The following is a 20,024-nucleotide window of genomic DNA, read 5'->3' on the forward strand; positions in this document are numbered from 1 at the left end:
ACTTGTATTTCAGTTTATTGCATTTTCCATCTCCCATTCAACCAAGGAAATGAGATTACCTGAGACTTATTCTTACCTACTTAAACACTACTAGCCCAGTTAAAATGTTATGAGGCAGAAGAAAAAGCTATAGGTGAGATGCCTGCTGAGGCCAGCTTAACATCTCATAGGATTCATAAGCCATACTTAATTGGTGTCTATATAACAAATGCATAATATAGCACTGGTCGTACAGACAGTCCTCCATGTTTCTTCAGTGACTGAATGAGTGAAAAGGTACAACCCAGAAACAAAACTACAACAAGCAGAGAAATTTTTAAAACTCTTAAAATTCACCTCTCCCTAAGGCCAAGTTAGCATCTAAATTCATACTCAAAAGCCAGGACATTTTGGCCATTATTGGATCATGCTTGTGACTGCACAAAAGCCTCTGGAAGGCAATAATGCTTGGCCCATTTGCTTGTACATTTGATTCAGTTAAGTGCCATGGGCAAAGTGTTAGAAAACAAAATATAAAACAAAACAAAACAAGATATAATACAAAGAAAATTACTAAAATCATCATTTTAAGGCAGAACAAATAACTCAGCCTTCTATAAAGGGAAGCTAACAAGAGTTATTTTTTGTGTGGCTTCACATTTCATTAAGAGTAGGTTTTCTCCTTCCCCAAACAACTTCCTGGCAAGGGACATTCCATTCTGTGACCTGTAAGTGCATTTGTGCTGCACTAAGACTGTCTCAACTTGGTAATTTCCATGTATTGAGAGGTACATTCTATAGGTTTCTGGCTGAGCTAACCCTTTTTCCATTAAAAACGTGTTTATTTTCCCGCTAACCATTAAAGAAAGTCCTCACCATGAGACCATTTAAAAGGCATATAATTTATGTTTGAATGCATGTATAAGAGCTAGGAGAAAACTGTGGGTGAACATACCCCAACCTATTGATATTGGTCACCTTAGGTGGGTGGGAAATAACAGAGAAAGAGGAGTTAACTGTTTTTTAATACATCACTGTATTGCATACTGGTTACAATGAATGTGTAAAATTTTTATAATATATAAAACCAAATATATAAAGATTTAAAAGAAAATGGGAAGTAATTCCTTTTGCTTTTCTCTTCTCCAGGCTGTCTTCCTACTCTTTGGTATTTATAAATGGTCCTGTTGCTTCTGATTCCCTCCTGCTGCAGGGGCAGCCCTGTGTCATTTGAGTGGGCCCTGCTGTGGGCAGCCCCAGGGTCTAGGGGCTCTACTCTAACTATGCCTGAGAGGAGGTCTTTGACTTGAGACTTTGCCAGCAGAAAGTTTACCTTTTAAGCATTAAACAGTAATAATATATTATTACTAACACTGAAGGATAAGGGAATTTCATTCCAAGGAATAGTTTTTCAGTGCAGAGCAAATGTGGATATAGATGGAATGCCAAAACAGAGGCAAGGCCTCAGTAGGCCTAGAGCCTCCTGAAGATGGTTATTCAGTGTTATTGAGTGCATTATTATATGATGAAGATCACACAGAACACATAAACACCTGTTAAATTTTCCACATTCACTGGGAAGAAATGTTATATGATTATAAAACAATAGAATATATATTGGTCTCTGCCCTCAGTTCCTGGCACAGAACTACTAAAACTCTTATAATTTCCTAAGTGAGAATAGCATTAGGAGGATCTTTAGTTTTAATATTTGGTCTTTGACCCAACTTCCTGATACACAGCTCCTAAATCCCTTGGAATTTCCAGGGTTATAGGAGTGTATTTTATTCAAACAGGCAATGCTTGGTTGGCACTTGATAGCTTCAGGATGAGAGCTGGTCACCAGAAAGACCACACAATGATTAGTGTGGAGGTGGAGAAAATTAAGGCCATCCCACCTCAAGTTTAGCGTTAGCACAAGTACAGCCATCTTAGCTTCGGCAGCCATCTCAGGCCCCTGTGACCAGGGGCTGAACTTTACCCTACTTCAGTTACAGGCCCCATATCGGAATGCGGAACTAAGAGCTTGAGAAACTCCCCGACCCTTACTGGAAATCCCCTAGACCAGCCCATAAAAATCCAGCTGTAACCCACCTTGGGGTCCAAGTCCCTGCTCCACTGTGTCAGGTATACTTGAACCCAAGCTCAAGCTTGCTAATAAACCCTCATGCGCTTGCATCAGTGTCGGCTCCTTGGTGGTTTCTCGGATTCGCAATCTTGGGCACAACATTTGGGGGCTCGTCCAGGATGCAAGAGACTCCCAGGACCCTACCCGGAGGGTCCCATGCCTGGTGAGTGCACTCAACTTTTTCTACCTTTTGCGTGCATATTCTCTGAGAGCTCTATACTGTATTTTTACCTGTAGGAATTCCAATCTGTATTGGGTAGGCATTGGCTTAGGTGGACGTGCTGGCAGGCCATTGACAGGGGGTCTTGGGAGATGTCCCTTGCCCCCACCAGGAGGACGAAATCCTCATCTGTAAGGAGGGCTGACTGCCAGCCCTTCGGTTTAGTTTATTTTGTCTCCGCAGCCACACTGGAACCTTTGTCTGTGTTACTGTGTCCTTAACTGTTTCTGTGTTTGTGTTACTGTGTCTTTGTTAACTGTCATAACTGTTTACATAAGGAGAGAGAAATTTCAAACTTACTGAATGTCAGAATGGCCAACCTTTGACGTGGGATAGCCCCGAGAAGGAACTTTCCACCTACCTATTATCTTACAGGTTAAGGCTGTGATCTTCAGGAATAAATCTGACAGCCACCCTGACCAGATGACCTACATCCTGGCCTGGCAGTATGTGATCGAGAATCCCCCTCCTTGGCTAAAACTATTTTTACCCCCAAAGCAGGACCTACCAAGATTCTAGCCCTGTGAAAGGCCGAGAAGGAGACTGACTCTAAGACCAAAGCGCCCCTTTATCCAGTCTTGCAGGATTCCTCCCTGGAGGACTTGATTCTCCCGCGGCCCTACCCGATGCCCCCTCGCCCTCCCCCCCCCCCATCAGAGGCACTGGGGGCTGCAGAAGGGGTGCCACCCCTCCCTGATGAGGGAGTTCCTGTGCACGGGCCAGCAGCGGGGACACACAGAGGGACCCACCGGGCAGCCCCACCTCCTAATGCGGGGCCAGCAGACTCCACCACCCTTCCCCTCCCTTCCCCTCAGTGACATGGGACCACCCCCCCCTTGAGACCAGAAAACAACCAATGTTATATTGGCCATTCTCCATCAGTGATTTATATAATTAGAGAATCCAAAATGCAAAGTTCTCTGATAACCCGAAAGATTTAATCGGGCTTTTGATACTGTTCTCTTTACCCACCAGCCTACTTGGCATGACTGCCAACAGCTCTTGCAGGTTCTCCTCACCACCGAAGAGAGAGAACGAATTCAGGGGGAAGCCTGGAAGCCTGTCCAGGGAGGACAGACAGCCGACTAAAAACCCAGACCTCATAAACGCTGCCTTCCCCTTTTCCGGCCTCACCTGGGACTACAACTGGGCTGAAAGTAAGGGGAGACTCCGGGTCCACCACGAGACTCTAATGGCAGGTCTCAAGCCTACCAATCTGGCCAAGGTATATGATGTAAGACAAGGTAAGGATGAGAGTCCAGCAGGCTTCTTAGAGAGGATCATAGAGGCTTTTAGGCAGTACACCCCTATGAACCCAGAAGCCCCCGGAAACAAAGGCGGCAATTATCATGGCCTTTGTTAACCAGGCCCCTCCAGACATTTAAAAGAAATTGCAGGGGATCCCTGGGTGGCGCAGTGGTTTGGCGCCTGCCTTTGGCCCAGGGCGCGATCCTGGAGACCCGGGATCGAATCCCACATCGGGCTCCCAGTGCATGGAACCTGCTTCTCCCTCTGCCTCTCTCTCTCTCTCTCTCTCTCTGTGACTATCATAAATAAATAAAACATTAAAAAAAAAAAGAAATTGCAAAGAGTAGAGAGACTGGGAGAGAAGAGCTTGCAGGACTTAGTAATAGTAGCAGAAAGAGTCTATAATAATAGAGAAAGTCCGGAAGAGCAACAAACCAAACTAAGTGACCAGCAGACCCAAAACCTGGCCAAGATCCTGCTGGCCACAACCATGGATGACTCACAGGAAAGACAGAGGCACCTCAAGAAGCTGGCTTCAGGGACAGGTAAGGAGGATGACCCTGGTCCCCATCAGGAGTGCCCTAAACTGAACAGAACCAATGTGCTTATTGCAAAGAAGAGGGCCACTGGGTAAAAGAGTGCCCTAACAAAAGATCTAAGGCCCCTGCCAAGATCTTGGAGATGGAGGACTAGGACGACTAGGGGAGTTGGGGTTCGGCAACTCTCCCCGAGCCCAAAGTAACTCTCAGAGTGGAGGGGCAACTCGTTGAATTCCTAGTGGACACTGGGGCACAACACTAGGTTTTATTACAACCCCAAGGGAAATTGGCAAGCAAGACTTCATGGGTGCAAGGGGCCACGGGAACCAAACAGTACTCATGGACTACCCGAAGAACTGTGGATCTCGGCATGAGCCGGGTATCCCACTCCTTCATGGTCATCCTTGAGTGTCTCTACCCGTTGTTAGGTTGGGACTTGCTCACCAAGATGGGAGCACAAATTCACTTCCACCCCGAAAGGGCAAAAATTCTAAACAAGGAGGGGCACTCGATTCAGGTACTTGTCCTGAGTTTAGAAGACGAATATCGTCTCCACCAAATGCCCTCAGCTCCAATGACTAACATTGTCCTTTGGCTGCAGGAATTTCCCCAAGCCTGGGCAGAAACTGGGGGAATTGGGCTGGCCCGGCACCGACTGGCCATATATATAGAACTAAAGCTGGGGGCAGACCCTGTCGGGGCCCGCCAATACTAAATGCCTCTCACAGCGCGTAGGCGACTACTGGACTCGGGCATATTGAGGCCTTGCCAATTGGCATGGAACACTCCCTTGCTGCCAGTGTGGAAACCGCACTCTAATGATTACAGGCCAGTCCAGGACTTAAGGGAAGCCAACCGGCGAGTAGAGGATATGCACCCTACGGTCCCAAACCCATAGACACTCCTCTCCACCCTACCTCCAGACAAAACTTGGTATATGGTATTAGATTTAAAAGATGCCTTTTTCAGCCTGCCTTTAGCACCCAAGAGCCAAGACCTTTTTGCCTTTGAATGGACGGACCCCGAGAAAGGCATCAATGGCCAGCTCACCTGGACTCGACTACCACAAGGATTCAAAAATTCACCGACCATGTTCGATGAGGCCTTACATGAAGACTTGGGTGAATTCCATTCCAAGCACCCTCATTTGACCTTATTGCAATATGTGGATGATATCCTGTTGGCGGCTGAAGACCAGGACACATGCCTGCAGGCATTAGGGACTTGCTCCAGACCATAGCGGCCCTAGGATACCGGGCCTCAGTTAAAAAAGCCCAGATCTGCAGAACAGAGGTGAGCTACCTTGGGTACAAATTAAAGGATGGACAAAGATGGTTGACAGATGTGCGGGATCCAACAGCCACAAACCGTCTGCCAGGTACATTAATTCCTGGGGTCATCAGGGGTCTGTCAATTATAGATTACGGGTTTTGCCAAGATGGCCAGACCCCTCTATGAGGCCACCAGGCACCAGCAAAATTTTGAATGGACAGAGGCCAGAGCCTTTAATGACCTTAAACAGGCCTTGCTGTCTGCCCTGGCTGTCGGGTTGCCTGCCCTAGCCAAGCCCTTTTACCTGTATGTGCACGAGAAAGACGGGGTGGCAAAAGGGGTCCTTGTCCAGTACATAGGTCCCTGGAAGAGACCCATAGCCTATCTCTCCAAAAAGCTGGACACGGTGGCTGCTGGACGGCCCGGCCCCCATGCTTAAAAATTATTGCTGCGGTGGCCACTATGGTCCAGGATGCAGACAAGCTGGCCATGGGGCAAGAACATGTTACCACCCCACATGCTATTGAAGGGGCACTCAAACAGCCCCCAGACCGCTGAATCAGCAATGCCTGTCTGACCCATTATCAGAGCCTACTGCTAAACCCCACCAGAATTTTATTTAAGCCACCAACAACCCTGAATCTGGTAACGCTACTTCCTAACCCAGACTGGGACCTCCCTAAGAAAAGGTATGTATAGGTTTTTGTGTAGTTTTCATTTCTCAGGGACAAATGCCCAAGAGTGCAATGGGTTGAATTATAAGTTCACATTGAGATTCATAAGAAACTTCCAAACTGTTTTCCAGAGTGGCTATCCATTTTACATTCTCACCAGTAACATGAGTGTTGTGGACTCCTTCCATCATTGTGGCATTATCACTATTCTGTTTTAGTCATTCTGATTGGTCTGTAGTGATATCTGTGTGTGTGTGTGTGTGTGTGTGTGTGTGTGTGTTTTAAGATTTTATTCCTTTATTTGAGAGAGTGAGTGAGAGCACAAGTTGGGGTGGGGTGGGGCGTGAGAAACAGAAGCAGGCTCCCTGTTCAGCAGGGTGATATAGGGCTTGATCCCAGGACCCCAGGATCATGACCTGAGCCAAATGGAGTCACTTAACTGACTACGGAAAGCAGGCACTCCTCTTTTTGTGGTTTTAATTTGTATTTCTCTAATGGCTAATGATGTTAAACATCTTTGGTTTGTCATCTGAATATCTCCTTCAGTGAAATGTCTTTTCAAGTCTTTTGCCCATATTCCAATTGAATTGTTTCTTTACTTGTTAGATATGTGGATTATAAATATTTTCTCTCATTTCATCCTCTTAAGTTTTCAGTGGAGCCTTAATTTTAATGAGGCCCAGCTTATAAGAATTATCCACTATTAAAATAAAAGCTTATAATTTTACATTCTATTTTGAATAAATTTTTAAAATATAAAGTATGAAGTTAATGTTGAGATTTTATGAGGGTTTTTGGGATGGCCAACTGTCAAAAATCAGTTGAGAATAATTGCTTGGGTCTACTTATGCATTCCTCATTCTGCTTTGTTATCTGTCTATTCTTCTACTCAAACTTACTGTCTTTATTACTATAGCTATGTAAAAAGTCTTGAAAGAAGGTAGATGAATTCTTCCACTTTTATTCTCTTTTTATCAAAATTGCTTCAGCTATTCTGGGCCTCATACTATTCTATGTAAATTTTTAAATAAGCTTTCCTATATCCACCAAAATCATTAAAATTACATTAAACCTATAGATCAAGTAGGAGAAAACCGACATCTTTATTTTGTTGAGCCTTCCAAACCTGGAACAAAAATATTTCTCTATTTACTTAGGGCTTCTCAGGTGTCTTTCATTAACATTTTATTATTTTTAATATACAGAATTTATACATGTTTTGTTAGATTTATACCCAAGCACTTCATTTTTTGGAACAATTGTAAATGTTATTGTGTTTTTATTTTGGCTTCACTATTCTGTTATTATATAGAGATATGATTCAATTTGTGTGATGATCTTTTCTCCTAAGACCTTGCTGAAATCATTCGTTCTAAGTGTATTTTGTACATTTCTTGTGATTTTTATGTAGAAATCAGGTTTTGCGCAAATACATATACTTTTATTTTACTCTTTCCAAACTATTTGCCTGTATTTCTTATTCTTGCCGTATTGTAGTGGTAAGGACTTCCACTACTATGTTGAATAAGGCTAGTGAAAGCATATACTCTAGCCTTGTTCCAGATTTTCAGTCTTTCACCATTAACCATAATGTTAGCTATAGGTTGGTTTGTTTATGTGAATTTTGTAGATGCTCCATATCAAGGAAGTTTCCTTCTATTCCTAGTTTACTGAGAGTTTTCATAATGAATAGGTATTGGATTTCATCAAATACATTTTCTGCACCAAATGATATGGTCATATGACATTTGTTTCTTTAGCCAACTAATTGAGTAGATTGCTTTAATTGATTTTGAACATTGAACCAGCCTTCCATACCAGATATAAATCTCACTTGGTCATGAGGTATAATTATACTTTGCTGGGTTCTATTTGTTAATATTTGTTAAGGATTTTTGCATTTTGATTCATGAGAGAAACTAATCTGTAGTCTTTCTTTTTTTGTATAGTCTTCATCTGGCTTTGGTATCTAATAACACTAGCTTCATAAAAAGAATTGAGGAATGTTCTCCATTCTCTCTTTCCTGGAAGAGACTGTATAAAGTCAGTATTAATTATTCTTTAGCTATTTGGTAAAATACTCAGGTGTAACCAAATAGAAATAAGTATTTCTTTTGAGGGGAACTTTTAATTACTAATTCACTTGTTTAATGATTATAAGATTGTTCACATTCCCGTTGCATCTTTTTTTTTCTATAGTTAGTAATTGTTTTTTTAAATGGTCCATTTATTCTAACTTACAAAATGATGTCAAATTTGGGTTTAATTTTGGTTGTATTATTCCTTTATTATCCACTTATCAGCTACAGGATCTATAGTGATCCACTTTGTTTCCTTCTTAATACTGGTGACTGATGGGTTTTTTCCTGGTTTTTATTTTCCCTCTTTATCATTCTTCTGTTTCTTTTGTTATTTCTCTAAGGGTACTTGAACATTTTTAAGGATTTCTTCTTATATTATTTATAGTTTGTGGGGTTTTTTTTAGTGTATCACTTGTATAGTTTTCTTTGTAGTTGCTCTAGATATTATAATACACATACAATTGCATAAAATACAATGTGCAAAACTATTATGGGCTGAATTGCACCCCCGTCCATTCATATGTTGGATCCTAACCCTCAGTACCTCAGAATGCAACTCTATTTGAGACAGAGTCTTTAAAGAGGTAATTAAGTTAATATGAGGTCATAAAAGTAGGCCCTAAGCCATTAGGACTGGAGATCAAGGGACACTTGGGTGGCTCAGTCAATTGTCCAACTCTTGATTTTAGCCAAAGTCATGATCTTAGGGTCAGGGGTTTGAGTCCTGCATTAGGTTCCATGCTCAGTGGGGAGTCTGCTTGAGATTCTCTCTCTCCTTCTCCCTTTGACCCTCCTCCAGTGCTCTTTCTCACTCTCTCTAAAATAATAAATAATCTTTAAAAAAAAGAAAAGATCAGGAAACAGACATGCATAGAGAGAAGACAATATGGGGACACAGGGAGAAGACAGCTATCAACAAGCCAAGGAGAGAGGCCTTGAGGGAAACCAACCCTGCATACATTTTGATTTTGGACTTCCAGCGTCAAAAACTTAGAGAAAATAAATTTCTATTATTTAAGCCTCACAGTCTGTAGTACTTTGTTATGGCAGCCCTAGCTAATCAATGCAGTAATGCAATCCAGTCGTAGTCTACTGTCGTTGAGTGAAGTAGAGGAAACTTATTTCATTCAGGTCTTTTTATCTTCCCCACTTTTTAAGTGTAATTGTCTCTACCTACTACATACTTTGTTAAATGATTATGACATCTTATTTATCTTGGTATTGGCATCTGTTTATTTTCTCTTCTCATTTGGATAGTGAATTTCCTGTCTCATTGTATAACAAGTGAGTTTTGATTGTATATGTGGCATGCCAGACAACATATTACAGCACTGGGGCTCACTCACCATTGTACTATTCCTTAAGTCTAATGTGCCAAGGTGATTTGGCTCCTTATTTCCATGATTCAGTCTATGCTTGTTTATTGTGTTATATCCAGGGATTTTCTGTCCTAAAATGAAGGCCCTGAGAGCAATGGGGCTGCTCCATCATAACTGGAACTGGAAGTCTCTCCAATATTTTTAAAACTTTTGTCCAGTACATTGAATGTTTTTATCTTTTTGGTCATTTCTTTTTGCTATCTTACATATGGAAAATTGTCATTTCTGAGTTTTATAAGAATTTCTGATTTACTTTAATGAGCAAAGACTCTGCTTTTCCTATCAGACTTGGGAAGCTTTCAGGCCTAACTCTTGAAACTAGGCTTGGGAAAGGCTCAAATTACTTAAGAAAAATCTTAATTATAATTATATAAAATTTCTTATTTAAAAACTAACAAAGCACTTCCTTTTTCTGGTGCTTTTTCTGCCTCCTTTTTCAAGTCAGGTTGGTTAAAAAAATAAAAATAAATAAGAGCATATTTTCTGAGTTAGGTCCTCTGATATTAGCATTCAGAATTTTTTTTTTTAAATGAACCTTCCCTTCTTGTGTTCTCAGAGCATATTTATAAAAATTCAAAATAATAAAATTCAAAATGCTCTAAATATTCAGGCCCAGCTCTCTCTGTGCATTACCCAGGACTTCATTGTTACTGTTTGTTTTGATGTAATTGTAAGTTGGATTGTTTTCTTTATTTCTTTTCCAGATGATTTGTAGCTAGGACAGTTCTACTTAAAAGAATTTATCTTAAAGAGATAATCAGACAACTGTGCAGAGATGTTCACACAGTTTCTCAGTGCTATATTGTATTTAATTGTGAATAACTAGAAAAACTCAAATTGGAAACAACAGGGAAACTGGCTAATTACATGCTGGTGTACCTATGCCATAAAATACCATGCCATCATTAAAAAAGAGAATGTTTATCTATGTGTACTTACATGGAAAGATATTCATGATGTATTTGGTGAAAAAAATTGGAGGGAAGGTCTGGAAGGGCTAGTATATTAGTGGATATCTTGCAAAGGGTGTAGGTGAATACCAGAGAGCATTGCTGGTAGGGGCTGGGATTCATGGGGAGAAGGACTTCACACAGGATCTTCAGTCTCCTGGCATCCTATGGAGAGGCAGGCCTAGGCCAAAGTGCAGCTAGATGCACTTGAGGGCTGTGATCTACACAGGCACCTCACCCTCTGTTGCTCTTTTGCTTTTTCAATTAAAAAGTTTATTGAGATACAACTGACATATAACATTGAATTGGTATTAGGTGTACAATGAAATGATCCGATATATGTATCAGATTACCACAACATGTTTAGTCAAAATGCATTAGCTCACATAATTACAAACTTTTTTTCTTGTGATAAAAACTTTTTAAGACCTATTCTCTCAGCAAATTTCAAATATACAATGTAGTGTTGTTGACTGTAGTCACTATGGTATACATTACTTCTCCAAGACTTATTTATCTTATAATCAGAAGTTTGTACCTTTTAAGCCCTTCACTCATTCCACTCACCCTTCAACCCTACTTCTGACAACCACCAATCTATTCTCTGAACCTATCAGTTGGTTTTGTTTTGTATTAGATTCTCCACACAAATGAGATCATGCAGTTTAGGTTTTGTTTTGTTGGCTTTTTTAAAAAAAATTCTATCCACTATCTCTTCTTGTAACACCTCTGATAAAAAAGAAAAAATAAGTTAAGAAGGAAAGGATTTTTAGGTAATAATGAAAACAAGTTTCTAATATCACCATGATGTCCTTCGCCCTAGAAAATAAGGATACCAGTATAAAGTTTCTCAAAATCTTGACACTATTGACATTTGGGCCAGATAATGCTATATTGAGGGGAATGAGGGGAGGACTTTCATATGCATGGTAGCATATTTAGCAGCATGTCCAGCCTCCACCCACCCAATGTCAGTAGCACTATCTGTACACAGTACACCAACAAAAATGGCTTTGAATATCATCAAATGTCCTTTGGTTTGTGTGTGGCAGGGTGGAAGGGAAAGCAAAATTGCCCTGGTTGTGCATCATTGCCCTAGAAGGATCAGACAATTTGAAGAATATTATAATTAAAGTCAGAGCACTGAAGGAAAGAAAGGTTTGGGTGGGGACAAAGGGAGGGAGAAAGGGAGAGAAGAAAAGAAAGATAAAAATAACTGGATAAACTTTTCTGTGCCTAAGGAAAAATTATGAATGAGCTGAGCTGTGTCTGTAGAGAAGATTCCTTTTCTTCCTAGCCCTTCCTACCCTTGGGGCTATGCTTTGGGTAAATAGATCCCTCTTTCTAAAGCCCATTATTTAAGGCTTCCACTAGCCCACACCGGCTTGCCTCAAAACACTTTGTCTCACTCACCCCAGGCCTCCCTGTGCAGCCTCTTCCATCATTCACGTTCTTATGTGCCAGACAGCGGGCCAGAACTTCCAAATATCTGCCCACCAGACTCAGAATTTAGTAGAAGTAACTGATGTAAATAACATATGAGCATGTGATTCACAAATTTTTTAATGCAGAGATAGACATTGTACAGACATAGAAAAATAAAAATAAACCCAAAAAGGAAGTGGATAGGACTTAACCTTTGCCCTTTATCTGACCTGGTTCAAATTTATAGTTTATTTGGAAAGTCGTTCTAGATTTGAAAAATAAAAGGGAAATTAGTATCTCACAGTTATTTGTTCTTCTTAGAAAACATACAAATAAAATGTGTGAACACAGAGCTCCTGAAAATTCAAAGGTAAATGCTGGTTCTAATTTCATGCTTTGTTTAGAGTTGTCAATTCTTGACTAAAGATTCTTGTCTTAACACAGTTAGCCTGTAGTACAGCAGCTCTATCTTAAGAATCTTAAGATGTAAGAACCATGATTATGAACAAAGGCAAGTAATCAATCCATCATCTCTGCTAAAAGATACAATTTTTCCTGATATCCAAAATACAACAGAGGCACAAAGCTGCATCTGGTTTTCCAGATGTGCACCTTTTAGCAATTCAACAGACTGGAAACTCCAGAAGGGCAGAGACTTTCTCTTACCAGCCTTGAGATCCATGGCAACACCAAGCCCAGGGCCTCTATACAGTTGTACTCAGTAAATAAATATTTGTTAACTTGAATGACAAACATGAAATTAAAAAAAAAAAAAAAACATGGAAAGTAGAACCCTGCTTTGTGTGAGGGCATCCATTGTGAATCTGAGAAAGAACAATTTGTCATGATTTAGTATGAGCTGAATAAATTTATTTATTAGTATTTATTTAGTATTTTGCTGGGAACTGTACATGATGAATTGGAGCATTTCTGAATGCAACAATCCACAGCCTGCCAGGCAGACCATATGGTGGCTGTTTATAAATGCGATAATACAGGTCAAACTGAACTACTGGAAATTGAAGAGCTGTCATGGGCACACAGGAAAGGAAGTTGGGTCCCTGGGAAATTCTGTAGCCGGGGAATATGGTCTCAGAATGCAGGAAAGACATGGGCATCCATATCTGAAGACTAAGGTGGTGTGAAGAGGAAAGCACAAGTGTAGGGAGGACCAGGGAAAAGCATGTCCTTTCTGGGTATGGTTAAGAGAGTGCAGCCTTCGTGCCAGAAAACAGCAGTATGAGCAGATGAAGAGGCCTTAGGTTCCATAAAATGTCTGCACAGTAGCTAAAACAAACATATTAATGCCTTTACTCAACACGGTTGCTGACAGCCAGCTACACAGAGGCCTGCACCAGACACTGTTGATATGATGACAGGACGGGCTAAATCCTGCTCTTTGTGGAATTTATTAACTGAGATTTCTTTTTTTGGGGGGGGGAGGGGGGAAGACATCAATGTGGCTGACAACCCAGTAATGTATGGTTTGTTTGCAGAGATCCCTGCTTCTCAGGGTGGAGCACGTCCTGTATAGAGATAAGGGCTTTGACTCATGACTGTAAGAAATGATGGTACAGAAGAAGCTACCCAGGTGTGTGCAATATATTGTGTACAAAAAGCATATGTATGTGTATGTGTTGTCACAATGTATGTATTTGGAAAACTATATACTGGAATGTATATGGTGATATTTATTATTTTTCTTCTTTTTTTTTTTTTCAAATTTTAACAGTGAATATCTATCACTTGTGATGAGGAAGAAAATCTTCATGGTAGATTCTTAAAAGTTACCATTTGAGTATAGACTCAAGGGAATAGAAATGTTCTTGGGCACTATTTTATCAAGATAAGAAGGTACCTGACTGTTTACGGCACTACCGTCGTTTACTTTGTGTTCTGGATCCCTAGAATACAGGCATCCTTTCCCTGTATGAAAAGCCTTTCCCAGAGGCTTCTCCTGGGACCCAGGAAGGGAAATCTGTTATGGCTGCAACCCAGGCATCTGTTTTCTTTGGTGAGGATTTGTAGACACTGCTTTCTAGACCAAGCAGGTTATAAAGACCAGGGCAAGCAACTTTTCAAAAAGGTAGTCTGGAACTGTGAAAAGCTTTACGTTCTGACAGTCCTTATTTGGAGTCCTATGTGCCCCCTCACATGCCTTGGGAAATGCTCTCAGTCTCTCTGTGCCCTGGTTTCCCAAAGAATAGCAAGGAAATATGGTAACCCTTGCAGCCTCTGAATAATCAGTCATTAGAGTACTCACTATGAAATGGGAAGGAAAAGTGCCTGAGTTACTGGCTCAGAGCCCAGGGCTGAGCACATGGAAGCACCCAACTTAGTAAAGGTCTATTTCCTATATTGAGTAAATATCTGTAACCATTAATGCTAATTAAGAATGTGTATTATGTGCCAAGCACTTTGCTATGTGATTTGCATGCATGAAACCAATTTCATTTTTTTTTTTTTTAGAATTTTTATTTATTTATTCATGAGAGACACACACACAGAGAGGCAGAGACACAGGCAGAGAGAGAGGAGCAGGCTCCATGCAGGGAGCCTGACATGGGACTTGATCCTGGGTTTCCAGGATCACACCCTGGACTGAAGGTGGCGCTAAACCACTGAGCCACCCGGGCTGCCCTTTTTTTTCTTTTTTAGAATTTTTTTGAAACCAATTTCAGTTGTAGAACACTGCAGGAGGAATGCATTATTATTATCATTTTCATTTTTTAAATGAGGAGGGATGGAGTTGACAAAGTTATACACTTGCTGGTCTTGGAACCAGGTTATCTGACCAAATTTTGAGCCACTATGTTCTACAGCCCTCTATATGAAGACATTTAGACTCTATTAATGCATGCATGACACATTGAGGTGACCTCAACATTTAAAAGGTAAATTAGTGTTGATATCATTTGGAGCTTCTCTGGGGGCTCTTTAGGTCATTCTTTGACTATAATATGGAAAATTAGGGGTTTTATTTTGAGCGGCCAAGTATTGGTTGCCAAAATTATCCAGCCTCGTATCTTTCTAAAATTAAAAAAAAAAAAAATTAGAATTCTAAAAGCCTTTCTTTTCACAAAAATATCCTGGGTATCAGTACATGTAATTATTTTGTACATCCAGTAGAAGAGCCAACCATAAAGACAAAGAAAAAGCACATTGGACTGGACCCTGTGCATACTGAAAAGCAGAATCTGAGTCCATTGGGGAGCCTCAGTGCTTAGCATGTGTTCACAAATGATAACAATGAAATAATTACAGCTGGCTAGTGCTCATATGGTACTTTGTAGATGTCCTAAGTGCTTTATACATTTTTCTCATTAATCTTTTCTATCATTATTACCCCCCTTGTACTGATGGAGAAACTGAGATGCAGAACATGTAACTGGCCTGCTCAAAGTCACACAATTTTAAGTGGCAGAGACTCCCCACCACCATTTGACTAGAGACAGCCTGGCTCAGCTCCTCCCATTTTACCACTATTCCACTTCTGAGTCACCAAGCCAACCACACTTGCCTTTGGTTTGTTCCCTTTTCACTCTTATAGACCTTTCTTCTCCTGCAGTGCCAGGGCCTTCACCTCAGGCACTGACACTCTGGGTTAGTCATCCCTCCTGAGGAGATACCTTTATTTATAGCAAACAGCACAGGTCTAGAGAAATGAATAGTGGTAGGATTTCAAAGACTGGGGAAAGATGCAAGGAAAACATTAGGAAAGGAGGTACCTTCTCAGTTCCATTTAACCTACACCACACAGGAATCTGAAAATTCAGCCCCAGATAAGGCTTAGTAAGAATACACTGAGAAGGACCATCTAGATGAAGACATTAGCAACTGTGTGATGCAGCAAAGGCACACTCTCCTGGAGGGAAGGGATCTGTTGCCTAGAGGGCTTTTGTGAATTCTAATCCCTAATCTGTAAAATGAAGACATTGAACAGGTGATCTCAAAGGTTCTTTTCCATTCTGAAAAATCTGTTAATTCAACTTGCACAAAAAGGAAACAAATATTTAATAAGCACATCTTCTCTTTTTTTCCCAACATCTTTTTTTTTTCTCCAACATCTCTCTCTCTCTCTCTCTCTCTCTCTCTCTCTCTCTTTTTCACAGACAGGGGCATGTCTTTGTTTTCACTGGCCCTTAATCATCAGAGATTGAGAACAATTAGCCCATGTGGACTGGGAAGCACTACCTTGAGCCTTCAGAATACTCACTGGTTGCTGGTAAAAACAAGAAAAACCATGAAGTGATAGTGTTATGTCCTCACACAACAGCCAAATGATCAAATGTGGGCACATCAAGATAGAAAATGGTCTAAAAAAGTGAAAGGAAAGCAGAAGAGATGTGCATCTACCCTTCAGGATCCTCTAGAAATATTATAGTGAGGAAAGCAAATGTGAAAGACATTCCATGCCATTCTTGCTCATATAGTAAGAATTTGCACACACAAATAACATACTTCATAAGATTCAAATCTGAGGGACCATTTCCCCTAAAGATTCCTCATTTCTCCCAGAAAAGAAATAAAAAGCTGATGAACCAAGTCACATGAAAATGAAATGTCTAGACTATCAACTCATACAGTGTGATCCAGACACTGAAGCCATGAATTAATGGATGCAATAGCATGCTTTCACCAGACAGCTTATATAAGACTGTAAAAATAATGGAAATGTTTAAAACTCCAAATTAAAAGAAATAATGTTTGAAGAAGTATTAACAGTTTGAGTGGAGTAACAGTGGCAAAAATAGTACAGTAAGGACCCCTAGGTCTCAAAGAAATGGAAAAAATTCACAAAAATTATCAAAACCAACCTTATCAGAACTCTCAAAGCTTGTCAAATATTTCTGGTAACCAAGTGAACAGTAAGTCAGGGCATAAGTACACTGAAATAGGGTAGAAGAGCACTGTGATATTTTAACATTTCTAGGCCAACCCTCTTACCCAATATAGCATCTATCTTGAAGACCGTAGCCTGTGTTCCCTGAGTGGGTACTTGGTTCCAGAAAGAGAAAAGCAAATCTTGTTCCCAGGAAATTGTGTTTGTTGGTTTTGCCTTGACAGGGATTTCTATAAAGAACTGATTCAAGGGGCTAATTCACAAAGAAAACAGAAAATCTAATAGACCTATAACAGGGCAGCCCAGGTGGCGCAGCACTTTAGCGCCACCTGCAGCCCCGGGTGTGATCCTGGAGACCCGGGATATAGTCTCATGTCGGGCTCCCTGCATGGAGCCTGCTTCTCCCTCTGCCTGTGTCTCTGCCTCTCTCTCTCTCTCTCTTTCTGAATAGATAGATAGATAGATAGATAGATAGATAGATAGATAGATGATAGATAGATAAAAATAATAGACCTATAACAAGTAAAGAGGTTGACTCAGCAATCAAAACCTTCTAGCAAAGGAAAGTGCAGGATCAGATGGCTTCACTGGTGAATTGTGCCAAATATTTAACAAAGAATTAATACTAATCCTTTTCAAACTTTTCCAAAACTAGAAGATGAGGGAATACTTCCCAACTCACCTATAAGGTCATCATTACAAAGTAAAACAAAGACATCATAAGAAAATTATAGAACAAAATCTGTTATGAATATATATGCAAAAATTCTTAACAAAACACTAGCAAACTGAATGTAGTAGCTTATTAAAAGAATTATACATCATGGCCAAGCAGGATTTATCATGGAAATACAATGTATTTATTAGTGTTAATAAAATGAAGAAAAAACTACATAATCATCTTGATTGATGCAGCTACAGCAAGTGACAAAATACAATAGCTTTTAATGATAAAAAATACAGTAACCTAGAAATGGAAAAAACTTCCTCAAAATTATGAAAAGACATATATGGTGAACCCACAACTAACAACATGCTCAATGAGAAAAGATTGAAAGCTTCTCCCGCTAAGATCAAGCATGCCCACTTTTATCACTACAATCAATCAACACTGTACTAGTTTTATCCAGAGCAATTAAGCAAGAAAAAGAAATAAAAGGCATCCAAATTGGACTCCTCAAACAAAGTCCAGGACCAGATGACTTCACAGGCAAATTCTACCAAACACTTAAATAAGAATTAATACATATCCTTCTCAAACAATCCAAAAAGTTGAAAAGGAAGGAATGCTTCCAAATTCATTCTACAAGGCCAGCATTATCCTGATACTAAAACCAAACAAAGACACTTCAGAATAATGAAAACTTTAGGCCAATATCCCTGATGAACATCGATGCAAAATCCTCAAGAAAATATTTGCAAACTAAATTCAACAATGCAATAAAAGGGTTATTTACCATAATTGACTGGGATACAAAGATGGTTCAATATCTGCAAATCAATCAACTTTATATACCATATTAACAAAGTGAAAAATAACAATCATAGAATCATCTCAATAGGTGTAGAAAAAGCATTTGATGAAATTCAACTTCTATTCATGACAAAACTCTTAATAAAGTAAGTATGACAGGAAATTACCTAAACAACAACAAAAAAATATGATAACTCCACACCAATATTACACATAATATTGTATTATGTGTAATATTGTGAAGAAAAGCTTGAAGTTTATCCTCTAAAATCAGGAAAAAGACAAGGTATCCTCTCATCACTTTCATTCAACATAGTATTAGAAGTCCTACCCATAGCAATCATACAGGAACAATAACTAAAGGCATCCAAATTTGTAAAGAAATAAAACTGTCACTATTTGTAGATGGCATGATATTATATGTAGCAAAGTCTGAAGACTCCATCAAAAAACAATTAGAATGAATAAATGAATTCAGCAAAGTTGTGGAATACAAAATCAATTAACCAAAACCTGTGTTTTTATATACTAATAACAAACTAACAGAAAGAAAAATTAAGAAAATAATTTCATTTATAATTGTATTAAAGAGAATAAAATACTTAGGAATAAATTTTTTAAAGGAGGTGAAAAATCTGTACTCTGAAAACTCTAAGACATTGATGAAGGAAACTGGAGGTGACACAAATAAATAAAAAGATATACCATGCTCATGAATTGAAACAATTTATATTGTTAAATGTCCATATTATCCAAAGCAATCAACAGATTTGGCACAATCTCTATCAAAATACCAACAGTATTTTTAACATAATTAGGACAAGAAATTCTAAAATTTGTGTGGCAACACAAAAGACCTCAAATAGCTAAAGCAATCCTGAAAATGATAAACAAATTTGGTGCCATCACAATCCTAGATTTCAAACTATACTACAGAGTTATAATATAATAGTAATATAATATAATAATCAAAACTGTATGGCACTGACACAAAAATAGACACACAGATCCATAGAACAGAATAGAACCCAGAAATACTCATGCCTACATGAGTTTAACTCATGTTAAACTAATGCCTACATTAGTTTCAACTAATCTATATGACAAAAGAGGTAATATACAAGGGGTGAAAGACAGTCTCGTCAATAAATACTGCTGAGAAAATTGGACAACGACATGCAAAAGAGTGAAACTGAACCACTTTTTTACACCATTTACAAAAATTAACTAAAAAATTGATTAAAGACCTAAATGTAAGACCTGAAACCATAAAATTTCTTAAGAAAATAGGCAGTAAATCTTTAAACATTGGTCTTAGCAACCTTTTTTTTGGATCTGTCTCATCAGGCGAGGGCAACAAATTAAAAATAAACATCTGAGACTACATCAAACTAAAAAGCTTTTACACCATGAAGGAAATAATCAAGAAAATCAACAGACAACATACTGAATGGGAGATGATATTTTCAGATGATATATCTAATAAGGGGTTAATATTCAAAATATATAAAGAACTTGCACAACCCAACACCAAAAAACCTAAATAATCTAATTAAAAACTGAGCAGAGGACCTGAATAGACATTTCTCCAAAGAAGACACACAGGTGACAAACAGACACATGAAAAGATGTTCAACATCACTCATCATCAGAGAAATGCAAGTCAGATACAGGGAAATGCAAATGAGATATCATCTCACACCAGTCAGAATGGCTAGTATAAAAAAGACAATAAATAACAAATTTTGGTGAGGACATAGAGAAAAAGAGAACCCTTGTGTGTTGTTGATAAGAATGCACACTGGTACAGAC

General features: G+C 39.3%; 1 protein-coding gene and 1 long non-coding RNA gene across 4 annotated transcripts in view; one reads left to right on the forward strand and one right to left on the reverse strand.

Moving 5' to 3' along the window:
• GABRG3 (gamma-aminobutyric acid type A receptor subunit gamma3) overlaps positions 1-20,024 on the reverse strand; it is a 694,245-nt gene that overhangs the window by 573,358 nt on the left and 100,863 nt on the right. The gene's annotated exons all lie outside the window — the stretch shown is intronic.
• Positions 11,672-18,424, forward strand: LOC140615510 (uncharacterized). Its single transcript, XR_012016071.1, has 3 exons — positions 11,672-12,265; positions 13,392-13,486; positions 16,008-18,424. It is a non-coding gene; the product is annotated as an uncharacterized lncRNA (long non-coding RNA).

The sequence above is a fragment of the Canis lupus genome, chromosome 2, assembly GCF_048164855.1.
Source record: "Canis lupus baileyi chromosome 2, mCanLup2.hap1, whole genome shotgun sequence".
In the NCBI taxonomy this organism is placed as follows: domain Eukaryota; kingdom Metazoa; phylum Chordata; class Mammalia; order Carnivora; family Canidae; genus Canis; species Canis lupus.